The sequence below is a fragment of the Typopeltis vanoorti genome, chromosome 5, assembly GCF_054136105.1.
Source record: "Typopeltis vanoorti isolate ZY-2024b chromosome 5, IOZ_Tvanoo_1.0, whole genome shotgun sequence".
In the NCBI taxonomy this organism is placed as follows: domain Eukaryota; kingdom Metazoa; phylum Arthropoda; class Arachnida; order Uropygi; family Thelyphonidae; genus Typopeltis; species Typopeltis vanoorti.
In genome coordinates, this window is record NC_143553.1 from 152,079,830 (window position 1) to 152,100,348 (window position 20,519).

Genomic DNA, 20,519 nt, shown 5'->3' on the forward strand with positions numbered 1-20,519 from the left:
CCTCCACCTCTATACTCAAGCCTGTCGTTTCTGTAAATCTGATACCCTCTGATTTTCAGGGTCTTAGCAGGCCTCAGGTGAGTTTCATTAATTAGCAGTATATCTGGGTTGTATCTATTATTAAATTCTTGGATTTCTAACCGTTTATTTTTTATACCATTGGCATTCCAACCGATAATCCTAAGAGAGTTTGGGGCGATTTTTTTTCTATACATCAGAGAGTGCTGATAATATGGATTGGGTTTGCTGTAGGAATCTTTTTGTGACACTTAAGGATGGATTTGAGTTGCTGAAATCCTGCAGCATGTTTGCAAGAGAAGAGGTGATAACAGCCAGCTGATAGATTTGAGTGTGGATTATTCCGGTTCTGGGTTTGTACTATCTGTTTGGAGCCGGTCACATCAGCATATGTTCTCGCTTGATGTCGAAGATTCGTTTTCTTAAGGGGCTCAGTTAATGATGGGCGAGCACCTGTTGTCATGTTCTCACTCTTGGAGAACTGAGTAGCCTGAGCTTCAGGAACTCTCGCACTAGATGACGAGGTAGATTGATGATTTGGATCATTCCATCTGTTTTTGGGGTGATGTATACACCCTCTATAATTAGCAGGGTGAGGACCCCCACAATTAGCGCACTTAGCCGGGGTGGATTTTGGCTTGGCGCAGGTGTTTGTGCAGTGATTCTCGCCACATTTTAGGCATCTGAACTGAGCTTTGCATAGCTTCTGGGCATGGCCAAATTTTTGGCATCGGTGGCACTGCCCAGAAGATGATTTCTTTCTCAATGGTTCTGGGGTGATTTGGAGTCCACAGATTGATTTTAAATTATAGATGTCTTTGTAAATGTTATGAATTTCTACTAAAACTAAAGGCATATGTGTCTTATTTGATCTAAATATTCTAGTGACCTTTATGGGAGGTAGATCCTGTAAGTTAAGGTCAGTAACTATTTCATCCGTGTCAATATACTCGGAGACTCCTCGTAGGACCACTTTCAGATTTTTTTCAGAGGCTAGTGAAAATGTGTGATATTGAGTTCCTCTTGTGTCCAGTTCTTTGTAAGATTTCTATAGTCAGCCACCGTGGTGGGCTGAATTCGTATTCCTTCGTCTGCATTTTTAGCAGATGTGTAACTTATTTGTAAATTAGCCATGATGGTTCTGAGTGTTGTCCATCTCTGCTTTTCCCTTAGGATAATCGGTGACACCTTTTCATTGGGGGAAACAGAGGGATCTGAAATGGGAACATCCTCGTCCATACCAACAACATTTGTTGACTCAGCAGCGAGAATTTTTCTCTTCTTACGTGCGTGGATTTCTTCTTGATCAGAAGGATTAGAGGTAGAGACAACTAGATTGAGTTTTTCCTCCATTTGAGGGGAGTCTTCATATTCCTCAACGTCGACTTCAGGTGTAGAATACAAGTTTAAATAGCCTGGCCAATCCCGTTCAAACTTTTTGAGACGTTGTTTAATAAAAGTGAATACTAGCTTTTTATCGAGTGACTCGATAATGATGTCGGGGTCAATCATGCTAGTAGGCCATGTCAGCTTGAACTTCTTTTGGAGTTTATCAATAAGTACAAGAGCTGGCTCTTTATCGAGCAAATCAGTGAATACCTCTAGGTCAGGTACGCTCATATCGACTGTGTATGTGCGTTAATAAAACATCCCGCAGGTCTAAAGACCTACCAGCAGAAATTTTTGTAAAATATCCCGCAGCCGCAAAGGACTGCCAGCAATATCAAGCGTAGGCTAAAGAAAGCGATAGCAATTAAATTGCATCTAAACAAAGTCTTACCTTGATATTTCACGAAATGCCACGATCAATGCAAAATCAAAACAACGCAGTAAATATTTCCGAACAAGTGATCTTTTACCACTCAACTTACCCTAACAACTATCAAAATCAAAAGCACTGGTCATATAAATAAACATTTAGCAACCGCCATCATGCACCAGCCGAAATAAAACAATTAACAAAGACGAATAGAAATGTGTATCACATACAAATTTAATTTTGGTATAGCTTTGAAATAACAATTAAAATTTATTCAGTTATATTAATTGTTTCAAAAAATTATATTTTACTATAAATTTTACAATCAAAACAATTTTGTATGATAATTATTATTACTACTTTGTTACTTAATAGTCATAATTTAATATTAACAGCGGAGAAAGAAATCAGAATTTAAAACACTAGTGCGAAAGTGCGATACTGCTTATTGGCGATTTTTAATTCGCATGATATTTGATTGTAAATATGGAAAGGAAATTATACATCCAATACTACAGAAACTTATGTATACAACCATCAACAGGGAATTGCTTTAAAAACTTTTTAGTGCATGTATATATATATATATATATATATATATATATATATTATTCGGTTTTGAAACAATGTGGGATTTAATATCCCCTTAATTAAATCCCAGAGTAGAGAAAGAGGCCTCAGCTGACCTTTTAGCTGTTGACCCCCCCCCCCCCCCAGGGGTGCTTCTAAAGCGGCCGTTGATTTTTCACTTAATGAAAAGAAAAATCCTGAAAAAAAAACTGTGTAGAAGCACTGTGAAATCTAAAGGAGTTTGATAGAGGAGACAAAGAAACCATGATGAAAACATAATTTAAATTAAGGGGATATTAAATCCCACATTGTTTTAGAGCCGAATAAGAAACTCAAAGATCGGAATCAAAGAGTTTGATGCTGAATATAGTAACTATAGAAGTATCGGCGACTACTAGCGTAAGCTAAAGAACGTAGTCCAAGTATGTAGTACAGACTAGGGCAACTCGTAGCAAAGGTGGGGAAAGTTCTGATCGCTATTCTTAGTATTTTCCATAATGTAAAACCCATCTCCTAGGAGATGTATGATGTTATACATTAAGGTGGGAGGTCACTACCCAGACCGGTTTCGATCTTTGTAAAAGTGAAACGGTCTCTAAAAATAAGACAATCCTGAACGATCGCCCAACTCCGCGTTGTTCCACTCAATGACAGGCTCACCCCGCCACCGAGAAGAACTTCTTAGCGTTGGCTCTACCCAGTGGCAGGCTCACCCCACCACCAAGCAGTGCCATAATCTCATCTCAGCGGTGGCCCCACTCAGAGACAGGCAAAAACCTATCCCCACTCAAAGCGTCGATCAAAGGCTTCGCTAGGGTCCTCTTCGGAATGCGAGCGTCTGCCTCTATGCCGAGCGTCTGGACCCGTGGTAAAACAGAGATCATAATCGGTGGAGGGGGGGATTCCTACACTATCCCTTCCACTCCCAAGTGTTTATTCTTGCCCCAGTCCGGGGTTTATACTCTAGCTGTCGCTGATCAGTTATATATCTCGAGCCCCGATGGGACCCGTATCTGATGTCAACTGAAGAGAACAGATACTACACTTTGCTCTTAGTCTAAGAACAGATACTACACTTTGATCTTATCCAAAAAAGGCCGAGATCTATATCTATAAACTCAAACTCAGAAATTAAATTAAACCGGACCACTGAATAAATTTCCACTATTCAGCAGAAGTAGGAGAATAATATATATATATATATATATATATATATAGTGGTAGAGTAGAAAAAGACTCCTCAGCTGACCTGTTTTAGCTGTTGACCCCCCAGGGGTGCTTCTAAAACGGTCGTTCATTTTTCACTTTAAAAAAGGAAAAATCCCGAAAAGGAAAACTAGAAAGACTGTGGAAAAAAGATCTATGGGAATGTTACAGAAAAAATGAAAAAATCATATGAAGGAACCAAGAGATGGGGGAAGAGCCTGGCCAGAGTGATGCAGCTCACAGGGAGCTGCACCGCCTCGATCTAAGCCTTCTCAGCTCGGGTTCCATCAGGCCGACCACCACCTTTGTGAACTGTAAAGAGAGAATAATGTTAAGTTTAGCCGTAAAGTTGTTCATTATTGAGCTTCAAAATCTGCGAGATCAACTGCTTTTCCTGACCTTTTGTTATTCGGACAAGAGTGTTATACAGCGCCATTGTTTCCTCCTCTTTTAGGTCTAAGAACCCTTTAGCTGTTCTCGAATAAGCTTAGATATATCTTTAATGAGGAGGTCCCCCCCATTCGAACATCAATATTTTGGGACATTTCTTAATTGGGATGAGGAGCGAAGGTTCCCTTAGTTTGTCCATTGCTGTTTGGAGTTTCTGTGAAGTTTCGGGATCTCCGATAAATGCATCCATCATTGCTACTCCGACTGTTGCTGCGTTTGTTGCCTCGTCGTCTGGTTCGTCGGTAGCTTCTTTTTTGTTGTCGTTGTTTTCCCTCTGTCCCCGACTCTTCTGATAGAATTATGTTGGCTGGTTTTGATTTTTTGGTTTCTTCTTCCTATGGGCTGATTGGTCGTTTTTCTGGGTTAGTGCTGTCTTCCATTTGTTCTGTGTCATCATTATTATTTTCTACAGTTTGCATGTTGGGAGTTTTCCTTGTGTTATGCTTCTTTTTTTTTTCCTTTCTAAATTTTGCATGGCGGCATCTTGAGTTTCTGTTGTTATTGGAGGTGTGGATTGAAGAACCGGGAAGTCTTCTTGCACCATGGTTTCGGGCTTCCCTACTGAGGTGACTGTGGCTAGTATAATAACACCTCCCATCCTTTCTGCATGTATTCTGGATGGGCAGGTGTCTACTTTGTGGTCCTTGTTTCCACACTTTAAGCAGGCTGCTTGACAGTGCATGTCCTGCGGAGAGGCAGTTTCTACACCTAATTTTCTGGCAGTCGGCTCCAAGGTGGTTAAATGCGCCACACCTGAAGCACTGCTTCTTTACACTAGGGTAATTAACCATTACCCTGGCCGATCCTGTGAGTACAATGTTTGGTACTTCCGTCTTCATTTCCAACTTAATGTGACCTCACCGGACTTCCAATCTGGGAAATCTGGAACCGTGGCCACTTTAATGTTTCGCACTACTCCCCATTTGGAGAATATTTTCTTGATGATTTCTTCCCTTTCCTCTGGATACTCTAGAGCAGGCCTGCACAACTTGATTGTTTTTGAGGGCCAAACCCAACTTGGACCACCTGACCAAGGGCAAGATCACTTCGGACCCAGAATCTTAGACTAGTCCACTGCAGCTAAACTTATGCAAATTTGTTAGTAGGTCTACAGTAAATACTAATTAATATGCATATTTCAATTTTTTAGAGAGTTACAATTAAAATTATAATCAAAATTATTTACAAACAGATATAGCTGCAAACGTTCTCAATAAATACCACTTGAACATAAACACAAAGTTTACTAATAATTTCACTGAGAATATCACACTTATTCTCAAATGTCACATTGTGACATTCAGAATGTCACAATGTGACACATTGCATTTCTTTGTTGACACTATTTTATCCAAGTTTGGTGTCATGTTTGAAGTGGCCGTTCCTAATATGGCCTCTAAATTGATATCACCAACCCATAATAGAATAAAACTCTTGCAAAGTACTCTCCCTATGCTTGACCCGATAGTTTTCCGAACTGGAGATCAATAACTTCCATCTGGAGTTCGACAAGTAGATTTCCTGCTTCGACAGATAATCGATCCTCAATCACTTTTATGCGGGGGCTTCGTCTTCATTACTCAATGCCATTCTTTTCTGAAACTCCTTACTTAGAAGTGATATGTGCTTCTTATATTTTCCACCCACCATTGAATGATATTTTGATGGAATATTCTGTCGACAAGTTAAGAAATGTGACATATCCCCCTTAGCAAGTTGATTTTTAAACAAACTTAACTTCATTTTGAATGCATTTATAAGAGACATTAACTGAAAAACAAACTTATTTTTTCCTTGAAGCTGTACGTTAAGGTCATTCAAGTGACCCAAAATGTCACACAAGAAAAATAAATCTGGATTTCATTCTTCATCCATTATTTCTGGGAATTTTTCTTTATCTTCTCGATTCCAAAAATTCAACTAGTTCATTTTTTAGAATGACAAAACTTGATCGCGGCTCAACCAACGTACACCAGTGTGGTATGGTAGATCCCCGTAATCGGCATTATGTTTTTCTAGAAACGTCTGAAACATTCTGTGTTTCAAACCCCGAGCTCGACTATAGTTGACCAGAGCAAATACTATTTTAATCACATGATCAAACTGCAAAACCTTTGAACACCTGCTGATGAATTAGGCAGTGAAATTTTGTCAATGGTTTACCTGCATACTGTTCAATAAATGTTATAGCGCCATCAGTGCAAACTGCTACTAAATTCTTGAAATTTAAGGATATAGTTTTTCAGTTACACACCATCTTTACATTTTCTGCGATCTCCTATCCTGTGATTCTTCCTTTCATTGAACATAAACCAGCAACCTCCTCTGTCACCTCAAAATTCTTATGAACGCCTCTTTCATATATCAAAAGCTGTGCAGTATCTTTCACATCAGTACTTTCATCCATAGCAAGCGAATAATACACAAATTGACTAGCCGATTTTTGCAGGTTATCTTTAAGATCCTCGGCAATATCAGCCACCCTGCGCTGACAGTCATACGGGACAAACTGATATTTTCAAAATTATTTTTCTTATCAGGACACAATTCGAAAACGGCGAACATCAGAGACTTTTTTATCAACTCTCCCTCAGTAAATGATTTTCCAGCACAAACTATTTCTTGTGATATTTTTAAGCTTACTTTTGTGGCAACTTCATTTGCAGACGTCACTTTTTTAAAGGCTTTTTGCTCACCGCTAAGGACTTTCAATAACTTGGCTGCTTTTATTTGCTTTTCACTTGCATCCAACTTGCCAAGGTTAGGATGTTTCGATTCAAAATGACGTCTCAGATTATGCTCTTTCAGCACAGAGATAGATTCCCGGCGAACAATGCACACTATGTTGTCCTTAAACAACGTAAAAAATATTTGTTTGACCACTCAGGGTTAAATGCTCGATGTTCCGAATCTGTTTTACGCTTTTTACTTAAGCTCATTGTGTCGAGATTGACAATATTAATTACAAAAAACTAATGATGAAAAACTCGCAATAATGCAGGTTATGATAACAGTTATGTAATGTATTGCTCCAGCTACAATCAACTACTACACTGCCAAAGCCAGTCAAGGCACGGCCAAATTTGTGTAATACGATTCGTTCTCGTTCGTAGACATCAAGTCGTTATTACGGAGATGTAACTTTGAATTTCCCCGTAGCGACACTAGCGCTAACAAAACCTCGAAGCGATTGTAATAATTTGTTATTAAATACGACAGAGGGAATAACTCCAAATTCAATTTATTGTTGATTTGAAAGAAACATGATTGTGACATTAATCGCATGAACGTAAACATGCAGTCGTTGTAAAAATTTAATTCAAAGCTAAGAAAAAATCATGTAATTTCATATTTCCCGGTATAATTATAATTCAATAATTCAATCGGGCCAAAATATAATTAAATAATTCAATTCAATCAAGCAGACGGGCCAAAATAAATAGCACTGCCATATTTTAAAGCAAAGCCGTCTCTAAAAATAAAAATTCGGACGATCCGTAGACCACTCAATCGTGGGCGAAAGGCCATCCATCTCAGTGATGGCCTTCCACCGACAAACCCCTCAGCGGGGGCTTTGTCAGCAAAGGCCAGAACCATTTTACGTCACTTTATTTGCCATCTACTCTATATAAAATTAAAATGTGTTAGAAGATTTATTTAGTTTATTTATAATTATAAAGGATTATAAATATCTACTCTAGATATTCAGGAAATCATTTTTTATTTCTCTATTTTTTCTTACGTTATTTATCTTTTTTCCATTAAATTTCTTTTAATTAGAGGTTTCCAGGAATTTAAGATAAGCCGAAATTTGAAACGTTTTTATGTCACGGATGTGACATGAATTCGAAATGGATCTGCCGTCAGCTTGGTAGGTCATGACTTTTGGAAGGCGATGAAATGCGTGATGCTTACTCCACCTTTGCTGCGAGTCGCCCTTGTGTTGCACTACATTGGGTAGGTAGCTCTCTCCTAAAGGTAGTGCAACACAAGGGCAACCGCATATAATCAGTCATGACCTACCAGCCCGGAAATCGGGAGGTTGGGCGCCGTAGGCGCCATGGGAGCGTAGCCCCCCCCCCTAGTATATATATATATATATATATATAGAAAGTTTTTTACTTGGGTGTAATATACGTTAAAGATACCAAGAAATTTTTTACTTAGTTTTAATCCTTTTCCCAAGTAAGCAAAACAAAGTTTTGCGCGTGAAATATATTCACGTCTGAGTTACTTGCATATAAAGGCTAATGACTTCATATCACTTGTCTAGTATGTATCCCATAACGTATATTACACCCAAGGTAAAACACTTTGTACATCTTTCTCTCATCCAGAGATTTTTTATTAAGGAAGGGCAAGCACCTTTTTTCTACTTGTATATGATATACAGGGTCGCCATAAAATATCTTTCCCTCTTTGGAGAGAAAGACATCTGTAGCTAAAACTAATAAACGGAATGAGACCAAATTTTCTATTGAGACTTTTGAAGGCATGGGGAGATGTTTTCTGCGAAAAAAAGATTTAGTATCAAATGTTGCCGACAGGGGAAATTTTGGCGCTGGCGGATTCGAAAACAAGCGGATAATTACATTAGGCAGATAAAATGGAATAATAACATTTTGACGGCGTAAGTGACAGCCGCGTCATTCATTCCAGCTGGATATGTGATGCGTTACAATAATAATAATAATAATAATAATAATAATAATAATAATAAAACTAAAACAACACTGAATGTTCAATGTGTGGCAGTGCTCCATCCTGCATAAAAATTATGGAGTCCAAGCATTGTCTTTGCTGCGATGCAGGAATGACAAAATTTTCCAGCATTCGTCGATAAATCTCTCCAGTAATGGAGCAGGTTACAGGACCTGTAGGAGTAATACGCTCAAAATAGTATGGTCCTATTATGAAATCGGCTGTGAAGCCACACCACATGGTTACTTTTGGAGAATGCAGTGGTACTTGCCGGATGGCATGGGGATGTTTAGATGCCCAAATTCTGCAGTTGTGAGTGTTGACCGACCCATTCAGATAAAAATGAGCCTCATCACCCCACTATATTTTCCAAGGCCAGTCACTGTCGACCTCTATTCGGGCAAGGAACGTTAGCGCGAAGGTCATGCGGTTATCATAATCTGCGGTAGTTAGTGCTTGCACACGACTGAACTTATACGGATAAAAGAGAAGCATTTTCCAGACTGTACCAAAGCCATATCAAGTTTACGAGCTATGGCACGAGCGCTTGGACCAGTACTGGTCCCTGTGTCGTCGAACACCGCAGTAGCCACGTCTGCTACTGTCTCTTCTTGCACCACTTTCCGTCCTCTGCCAGGTCTAACTCCTAGTGATCCAGTTTCTTCAAACTTCTTAATCAAAGCTCTCAGTGCTACAGCTGACATAGGACCTGTACGCAGGTTATGAAGCCTTCTAAATTCCCGAAGGGCCGTTACGGCATTGCACTGTTTAAGGTAAAACAACTTAACAAAGAAAGCATGCTGAGGCAAGGTAGGACGCACAATTCTTCAGTCATTCGAAAAACTGCCATAACGTTCCCAATCCCTTTTTAAGTGGAATTGGTGGCGCTGCTTTCACGTATGGTCAATAAAATCTGCATAATCCTTTTTACCTGCGTTTACTGCAAATATCTGACTGCTTTCGCTTCCGCCAGCGCCAAAATTTCCCCTATGGGGCGACTTTTGGTACTAAATCTTTTTTTCGAGGGATTCATTTCCCCATACCTTCGAAGGTCTCAATATAAAACGTGGTCTCATTCCATGTATTAGTTTTAGCTACAGATACCTCCAAAGAGGGAAAGTTAATTTATGGCCACCCCGTAGATGACTTCTGCATTACTTCAAATTCGGTGTCTTCATAGAGAAGTCAACATTCCCTACATCACATCCCTCCTTCATGATCTAGCAGAAAAGTACTTCACCAAGACAAGTAATCATCCAAACCTGCTGATCAAACAAGCTTCGGACTACAATGAAGCAAAATTCTACAAATACAAAAGACCCACGTCAATTCTATGCTCAGCTGAACACAGCTAATTTCACTGCTATTCCACGGCGAGCTTAAAGCTCAATAATTCTCCACTCAACGAACCTCCCTCCCAAACAAAGGGGAATAATGAAAAGCATATGTGCTTCACCCATCAAACCAGTAACGTTCTGCCTCGGTATCTCTTCCGGATCTGGCTTCCACTGAAGAGATCTCAATAAGGTCGAAACAGATCTGGGTAGTGGCCCTTCCCATTATGCATTGTATTATACACGCCTGAAAGGGGTGTGTTTGCATTATGGGATATATACTAAGGCAAGTGATATGAAGTCATTATCCTCAATACACAAGTAGCTCAGACGTGAATATATTTCAAGGGAAAATCTTTGTTTTGCTTAGGGAAAAGGATTGAAACCAAGTATAAAATTTCTTGGTATATTCAATATACTGTATATATATATATATATATATAAAGAAAAAAAGTTAAAAAGAAACGGCATGCCAGAACATTTTGCAACTCTTTTTCAACAAATAATTTGAAAATAAAATGATTTCATAGTATAAACATACCATAAAAATCGCTTTTACTGTGTTTTTCAACTTAGTTTTATGTATATGTATTCTTTATGTATATATGTATATTATTTATTATTATCTATTAATTTATTATCTATTTTCTATTATTTATTATATATTATTATATTTATGTATATTATTTATGTGTGTGTGTGTGTGTGTGTGTGTGTGTGTGTGTGTGTGTGTGTGTGTGTGTGTGTGTGTGTGTGTGTGTGTGTGTGTGTGTGTGTGTGTGTGTGTGTGTGTGCGTGTGTGTGTGAGTGTGTGTATACACACACACATTACTTACAAGAGACAGCGAGCGAGTGCATTATCAAGTCATATCCTTTTCTCGGCAAATCCTAATGATGAAAACCAAAGTCACAAAGTCTGCTGGGAAAAATCTACTAACATTTTCCGTTGCAATGATGAACTAGAGAGAAAAATCGTGGAATCTAGAGAAATCATCTTCAATCCTGTTCATCTAAATAACAACTTAAGCTACAACCTCTCAGATAGTCATTCAGCTGTAATCATGTACTGGCGTTCACGAGATGCAACTAACACGCACTTTCCCAACAATACAACTAACGAAAGAACGGCTTTAAATACAACCACAACGTTTTAATGTCAATTATATATAGAGACTCTCTATGATGTTCATAGTTTATTTAAGTTTCAGTGTTTTAGTGTTTTTTCTTTTTCCTTTCTTTTATAATGTCACCTGATGAAGACTGTTACAAGCCGAAACTAGTCCTGTTTCGGCTTGTAACAGCTTGTAACGGCTTGTTATATATATATATATATATTGAAAATTATATATATATATATATTGAAAATAAAATTGAAAATATATAGTAAATATACTATTATTTGCAGATGATCAGGTAATAATATCAGATGAGGAAGACAATTTACAAAGAACAATATATAATTTTAACATTATAGTAGAACAGTTTGGAATGAAAATATTCATAGATAAAACTAAAACAATAAAATTTTGTAGATAAACTCCAGTTAGAAGTAAAATAGTTATTAATAATAAAATAATACAACATTTAATCAATCGAAAGGCATGGATTTTAGTGACCAATCCACATGACAGTGGATTCATCACTAAAATGAAACTCATGATTTTTATTCAAACTTTCTTCCTTTATTGTAATATTTTCTTATATTTAAAACTAATGTTTCTTTATAATAGTCTTGTATTATAATATTTAAATTAATTTATTTAATAAAGTAATAATTATAAAATTTAGTTAAGTAATTCTAAGAATTTTTAAAATAAAATCAAATTATGTTCAAACACCTATTTTTGAAATAAAATTCATATTATAAATTTCTATGGTCATCGATTTTATGTTACTGTAATATTACAGTAATAACATTACAGTAATATATATAACAAGAAGCTGTGCTGAAGGATCAAAATGGAGAAAAATATCCTAAGAGAAAATAGAAGGAATTCTGTACAATTTCTATAGTGACCTCCATGCAACAAAATGCTAACTCTGAGAACCTTTCATTCTAAAACCAAGCAACAATATACAAGATGTACTTCCTGATGAAACAGAACACGCCCTTAAGAAAATGAATGAAGGTAAACTTTAGGACTTGATGTTGATGCTAAAGAAATCCAACAAAATGGACCAACTATATCCAAAGCCTTAGCTACCAGATTCACGTGGTACTTGAAAGAAAGATTCCAGAGGATGAAAGACCTAAAAAAAATCCATACTTCTATTCAAAAAAGGAAATAGAGAAGACAAAAATTATCGCCCAATCCGTCTACTCTTTCACATATATAAAATGATGAAAAGGGTACTACTGAACAAAAACCAAACTACTCTCGAACTCCAGCAGAGAGCAAGCAGCATTCGGAAGAAGCTTCTACAATAGATCATATTCAGGTCATTTCACAATTAACAGTAAAATGCAGAGAATAGCGAATCCCTCTATGTTTCCTTTTTATTGGTTTCAAAAAAAAAAGCATTTGATATCACAGAACACGATGCAGTTATCCGTGCCTTACTGGAAATAAATGTGAATCCTACTTACATCCACATCATAAAAGGAATTAACAAAAATCTGACCACGCAAATAATAGCATTTGATCAATCTATGCGAGGGGAATATTAGGAATATTAGAGAATGCTGAAATTCTCGAATAATTCTGAAATTCGAGAATTTCAGAATTAGGCCGAGAATTCTGAAATTCTCGGCCTAACAATGAGGCCGAGAATTCTGAAATATTCTCGGCCTAACACTGAAAAAACGAATTTATAATTTCAAATTTATTTTTATTTTTCAACATAATCTCTCTTACGACTAATACAATTATTCCAACGATGCTCCAGCGCTATTATTCCGTCCCTGAGTGATTCTCTGTAAGATCTGCAAAATACGCCTCTACAGCTGCAATCACCTCTTGATTCAAAGAAAAACGCTGACCAACGAGGAAGAGGTTTAGTTTTGGGAAGAGATAGAAGTCAGATGAAGCCAAATATGGGGAATAGGGTGGATGTTCCAACAATTCATAGTGCAGATCCCTTAATTTTTCCATTGCTAAAACACCAGTGTGGGCAGGTATATTGTCCTGATGAAAGATGAATTTTTTTTCTTCTGCAAACAGGATATGTTCTCACAAATTTCTTCGTCTAGTCTGGTTAAAAGATCGGAATAATATTCCCCGGTTATTGTTTTCAACTTTTTAAGATAATTAATAAACAAAATGCCTTTCGTATCCCAAAACACCGATGCCACGACTTGTCTTCTTTGGCGCTGAACAACCGGCTTCTGTCCACTGTTTTGACTGCTGTTTGGATGCTGGTGTGTAATGGTGAATCCAAGTCTCATCCATAGTAATACATCGACGCACAAAATCAGTTTTATTCTTGTTAAAACGCTCCAAGCACTGTTCAGAGGTTTTCGTGCGAGTGCGTTTTTAATCTGCTGTGAGCAAGCGAGGCACCCATTTTGCGCAAAGCTTTTCATTTGCAATTTTTCAAGCAAAATATATCCTACACGTTCCTTTGAAATGCCTATAGTCTCAGCAATTTCACGCACTTTTACTCGCCAGTCATCCAATAACATATCGTGCATTTGATCAATGATTTCTGGTGTTTTTACACTTTTTGAATGTTCTTCACGCGTGAATCATCTTCAAGGCTGGTACGGCCATGTTGAAATTCGGCAGCCCATTTCTTAATTGTCAAAAACGAAGGAGAAGAGTGCCCATAAACTTTTATGAGCTTCGAGTGAATTTAGTTTGGCGTTAAACCTTTTACAAAGAATTTTATAACCGCACGATACTCAATTTTATCCATTTCAAGGGATACAGATAACACGTTTGATTAAGACAGGTATATAAAAAAACTACTCGATAGAATGACTTGCAATTTTACGTGGATGCTTATGATATATGTACCAACTTAGAAAAAAAATCTTATTGATAGTGCTGCCATCTATGTTTGAGGCCGAGAACTTTTCAGACCACCCTCGCAAATATACGTATAAAGAGAGGAGTTCGCCAAGGCGATGTGATTTCTCTAAACCTCTTTACCGGCACTTTAGAATATATTATGAGGAATGAACGCAGATGACGAAGAATTACAAATTCTTATGTTTGCCGATGATCTATCATTAATATCTTGAAACCCAAAACCTAGAAGAAATGGGCGAAAAAATGTACACAAATAATAGGAAATGAATCTAGAAAAAAAAACAAAATGGATTGAAAACATTTACACAAATGATAGCAACCTATGCAATAATAACATCCCTATAGAACAAGTTCACTCTTATAATTATTTAGGATAAACAATAAAAATTAATAACGATTTATCCTAAGAACTAGTAAAACAAACGAAAGTATGGCTATCATTCAACATACTAAAAGAAATACTTACTATGATCCAAATCTTGACATCTCTGCGAAGGTAAAACCATTTAATAATGACATTCTTTCCTCACTCACATACAGATCAGAAACATGGAACATGACAAGAAAAGAAGATACTCTCAGGATAACTCAGCGTGCAATAGAGCGTAGGCTTTGTAACATCAGCAAAATGGAACATGTTTGAAATATGGAACTAAGCGATCAGGTGTAAAAGATGTGGTAACTGCAGTATACGAAAACAAGATTAGATGGGCAGGCCAGATAGCAAGAGTTTGGAATAACTGATGGACATACAGAATACTAAATTGGCAATTGAGAATAAAGAGAAAACCAGGAAGACCACCTACAAGATGGGAAGAGAGCGAGGCTCAAGATCGAGATCATTGGAGGTATCTTTGTCACCTGTACTCATAAAGAAATCCAGAATAAAACACAGGTACATCAAACTAATTTCAAAACATTTATTCTTTAGGATTATTTACACCTTCAACGGGAGTTTAAGATCTTTTTACCCTGAAGATAATTCAGTAAATAAATTCGCAAATTACGGTATAGAAAGGTACAGTTTTGTCTTTAAATTTGAATACCGTCATTTTAGACAACGAATTTAGTGAAAGCTCATCAATAAATATGTTTTTGTTTTTTTTTATTTAGAACATTTTTCTAAAACGTTCTTAGTTATCCAACATGCTGTGCCATTTAATAGTTAAACTAGGATCTGAGTTTTTGAATTTGTAGCAAAACTTTGATCATAATCGCTCGTCCGTACGCATGTGTGACAACAGAAAAAGATTAATCAATGTATTTAAAGATAACATAATATCACGTAATACAGCCACATAAAAAAACTCTTACTGGGCTAAACCACTAATAATTGATCGAATATCAATAAGGTATTTTATGTATTCACTACCATTATTATTAAACTATACTATACTGAAACTATTATTTATATAACCCCAGCAGAGAAGCGTGCAATATCGCTGCTTTTCATTGCAGTATTGAATAAAAGCAAAAAAGTTATTCTTAATAGAAAAAAAATAATTCGCGGAGTTTGAGAATTCCATTTGATCATTTCTTAAAGATAGCAAAAGAAGTAAATGGCTTATGCTATGAAATACGGACTCTTGAACATATAGGAAAGTTAACCAATGGGTTCGGAATACTTCACAGATCTTGTGTTTCTCCATTCGTCAAAGAGAAACATTCATCCTCAGCAAAAAGCATAGAAAGACCCCACATAAATATCTGCTTGGTTTGATATCGATTAGTTTCTCCAGGATAACCATCTATTTCAACCACTGGATCTTTAAAATAGATGGAATGTTCAGGGGATATTGGCGACATCAATTCCAAGTATTGGTTGAATTTTTTTATTCAGTTCGAACATCAATATGTGCGAATTGGCGAAGTAAAGAAAATTGAACTGTTTCGTGAATGGTTTTGCTATATCAACAGCTCTCTATAACTGTATTCAATAATGTGTGTGTGTGTGTGTGTGTGTGTGTGTGTGTGTGTGTGTGTGTGTGTGTGTGTGTGTGTGTGTGTGTGTGTGTGTGTGTGTGTGCGGTTTTTTATGCGGATTTGAAGTTATACGGTATAGTACGCCCACAGATACGAGAACTTTCCACACTTCTACGCATGTCAACAGAAGGAGAATCCATTCCGATAATAGGGTAATCCAGCGTTTCCCAAACTTTTCCTACGGTGGAACACTTTACAAATCCTGAAATTTTCATGGAACACCTTGGTTATTTTGTATTATATTAATTAGTTGTTAATTTAGCTGATTTACTATTATTAATTAATAATTAATTAAACATAAACATTAAATTAATTTGTGCTAATTTTCATTGACATATCCCATTCTGATCACCAAAAATTTATAATATTATTATAAGTAAAGTACTTACGAGTGAATGCAGATTTTTTCTCCTGTGTGCTGATAGTTTCTCCCTCCCTTTGTACATCCTGGAAATTGCTTTGTAGGCTGGATGACTCGCTACCTGTTGCGTCACAAACACCTTCAATAAGTTGAAGGCGTTTTCTTAACACCTTCAACTTATTGAAGATTTCTTAACACCAAAATAAACTTAAATCTGTAGGCCTATTACTTTTAAAAAATCACGGCACTACGGTTTCGAAACAAGTATGTGGATAATGCCTTAAGTGACGATGATATTATTGGATATCGATTAACTTTAGATATCGTCGAAGATCCAGAAAATGATAGTGAAGCGGAAGAAAAACCTGTACCCCTTACTGCAAATATAATTCGGGAAAGTCTTGAACTGTGCAATAAATTGGAAAATCATTTTCTTGTTAATGACACAAATTCTGAACGAGCCTTTAAATTCCAACGTGAGCTGAAGAATTGAATGTCTGGATATCGCGAGCTGTATAAAAAATTAGTATAATCATCATCGCAAAGTTTAATCACTGATTACATTGTCAGAATAAAAAAAAATCAGTACAGAACGAGGGTGAAGCTAATTCTGTTTGTGAAGAACCATTGCCTTTACCATACAGATCTGATGCGCTGACTCTCTCTTCTGCTGATGAAAGTGATTTCGCACCAGTTCGTAAACGTTGCCGAATATTGTCTAATAGCGATAATTCTGATGACAAAATGTAAAAAAAAAAAAAAATTACTTTTGAAAAGTAAAAAATTTTTTTTAAGTTAAATGAATAAAGCTTTAAAACAAACTTAAGCATTCTTATTTTCCTGAATTTTCATAAACGTTTCTATGCGATTTTAGGTTTATTTTAATTCATTGCTTCTGTTTTAATGGAGAGTTTTCTTTTCATTAAACTATCCGTAGAATTTGACGGGAGCGAGAGAAAATTATTTAGATCACAAAACGAAGATTTGTTGGCTAGCCATCTATTAAAATGCTGTGAAATTTTGCGAAAATGTCAAGAAATTTAGAGAAGAGTGCCTGCAGTTTTTTAATCCGGAGTTTTTGCAGTGCTCTGTTATTATGTATGTTCTTTCAGTACTCTTCAGATGTTGTTTTCGAATTGCGTCGGGAGCAGTTAAGGATATGAGACCAATATAGTGTTTGCCCACAGTTGAGAGAACTGTAGCTGGCAGAGTGCCAAGAAGAGTCAATTCAAGTTGAAGGATAGAAAGGAATAAGGGATGTACGAATTCGTCACCAACACTTAAAATCACGCGCTTTCTTGTCTTTTTTTTTTTTTTTCCTGGCTGGTTTATCTGTCATGTGGGCAGAAGAAGAAACCTGATCTCCCTGCAGGAAAAAGAAGCCATCATTTATGAGACTGAATACCTTTTTAGAAAATCTTTCAGAAAATGATCATTACCATTTTGTGGACGAAAAAAACAACAACTGGAAATCAAAAGCATGCTATTCAAATCCGTAGCCACTTATTAATAATTTAACTCTGAAATCTCCAGCAAATTACGATTTACTTATATGAATCTAGGTTTATGAAAACCAAACCAACTGTAACAGCAATAACTGAAATGACCAGCAGCAGATTATGATTTGAAGAGAAATCTTTGACGATGATCACACAGTTAATTCATGGACCACGTGTTTCATCATGACTCACATCAAAGGGGTGCACTTACCTGAATTTTCCAATTACAGTCGATACATTATATGCAAGTGAACAGCAAACGTATGAGAATTCACTCTGCTGGTTTATGCGACTGTTCTATGAGTTCATAATGCAATATTATCGCTTACTAACCTCGGAAGGTATGAGTCAGTGTAGTGGAGCGAAGTGATGATCTTTAACTGCTAATTAACCATGGAATAAACACTAATTTGCCAGAAAACTGAAATGTGCGTTTATAACTTGTTAGCCAATCTAGTATCGTTGTTGGAAGCTCAGAGGATTGTTTTATTTTTACGAAATTAGAAAGAACTTCTTAAAATAAGCGAGTTTAGGATGATTACTTTTATTTATTCATATGCTATCTTTTAAAAATGTTTAACTGACTGTTTTTTAAAATAAATAAAACTGTATTTATTATCTGAATAAATACACGGATAATAAAAATAGTAAATAAATTTATTTTTATTTACTGAATACGTGTATTTAATTGCAAGGATAAAAATCATAAATAAAATCGATGATCAAAATTAAAGTATCCCAGTTTAAGACCTCATAGAGCGCCACCCAAGGATCGAAATGCTGCGAAATTTGCAGGAATACGTTGTGCGTTTATGCGGAAGCGATATCTAAGAAGAAAAAAAAAAACTCAAATTTCATCTGGCGGTGAAATTTGGAACTACTTTAAGTGATTCAAGGTATTATTAGAAACGTGAGTTTTATAATAAATGAATGTTTAATGAAGAAATCTACCACCGATTTATGAATAAAGCTTTTAAAAATCTGCTACATCATTACAATGTATCGCAATGTATTGGAATGCAGTCTACGTTCAGTTACATCCATCACATTCCTCTGAGATTCGTCCTCTTGTTAAAAAATTAACGCCCGTTACATAATTAATAGCACCTCGGGGGGAGAACATCAACACAGGCAATTGATATTAATGGTATTGCCGAAAGAAAAACTATTTTGCGGAAATCGATAATCGTGTCAGGCATGTAGAGAGACGAAACTGTGACAAGTTGAATTTGTCACAATTTCTAACAAGCGAAAAATTCTAATTGCATTATTGACATCTTATTTAACTTTAATTTCCTGGCCGAACCAAATTCAGGTCAAGATTATTACCCTGATAGCAGCTCTGTGTTAAGTAATAAACACCGATTAGAGAAATAATTACTTTTCTTTGTAATAAGATGTTTAAGCCTTTCATAGCTTTGTCTTTAATGCTTACTTATGATAGAAGTGTAGATGACAGTCTTAAAAGGCTGTTGTTAATTATTATTATTATAATGGTGTCTCCATGGAGTCAGAAGATTCATCGCGGAAGACCCTACATTGACACTACACTAACCATTATTCCCACAATACTTATCATACTTCTCCTTAAATTCACATTAGCCTTAAATTATCCTTAAATTCGTATTCAAATTAGCATAAACTCATTAGATATTTGTTCCGTTTTCTGTAATTTAATAACAGAATAAATGCACAATAGTAGTTATATGCACATTTAACTTCTATTTCAGACGTTCTTCTTTTTTTTTTCCTTTTTTTTTTTTTTTTCAATTTCCGGTCCAAGCCTTATTTTGTTTCCTAAAACAGCATTGTGGTTTGAAATGGTTTTTTTTTTTTTTTTTTTACTGCAAGTATTTATTTCTTTAAATGTGCAAAATTTACATTATTAAAATTATTATCGAATGTACGTTATTTTAAGAACTACAGAGCTTATTTTTGTGAAATCTTAAACTTGTTTTTAAATCCGCTAACGCATTTTATTCCCGATAAAGTGTAGGTGAGGGAGATTTAACCTTATCTAACTTTTAGAAACTGAAGAGAAGGTAGTTAAATCTCCATCAGTAACCAATCAGAGATAATTGGTCCAAGACTGTAACTAATTATAAATTGCATCCGGTGAAGAGAAGAAGACAAGTGCCGACATCTCGTAGTCTCTAACCATAATGCAGAGTATTATTGTGTCAAACAGAGTCGATTCTACTGCCGATTATTTGGATTTTATGGGACCAAAAGAGTGTTTCCGTGGGGGAAAACCCACTTGCCCTTGCCAGACATCGACTAACTCGATAACCAGTCAAGAAACCAATTATTTTTCTGAGAAAGAGAATACAGCATTTAAAAAGGAAAATAAGACATCGTATTTCTAAATGGTGCTTCAACTGGATCAATGTTTGTTATGATGCAACGAAAGAGCATGCGCATCTCATGTGGCAGTTTTTCCTCCAATAAAAATGTAAGGATCTGCTCTCTTTGTGGCTATGTGCTTTTCTCTCACGTCTGTGGGATTTAACTTCCCTATCATTATCCAATGACCAAGAAAGTCCATTGAACTTACCATGCTAACAGAAAATAAGATTGGAATTTTTTCACCGATAAAATTTTCATCAGTGAAGATAATTAAAAGTCTCTTCTGTGTGTGACAGATGTTAATTCAAGTGATTCTGATGT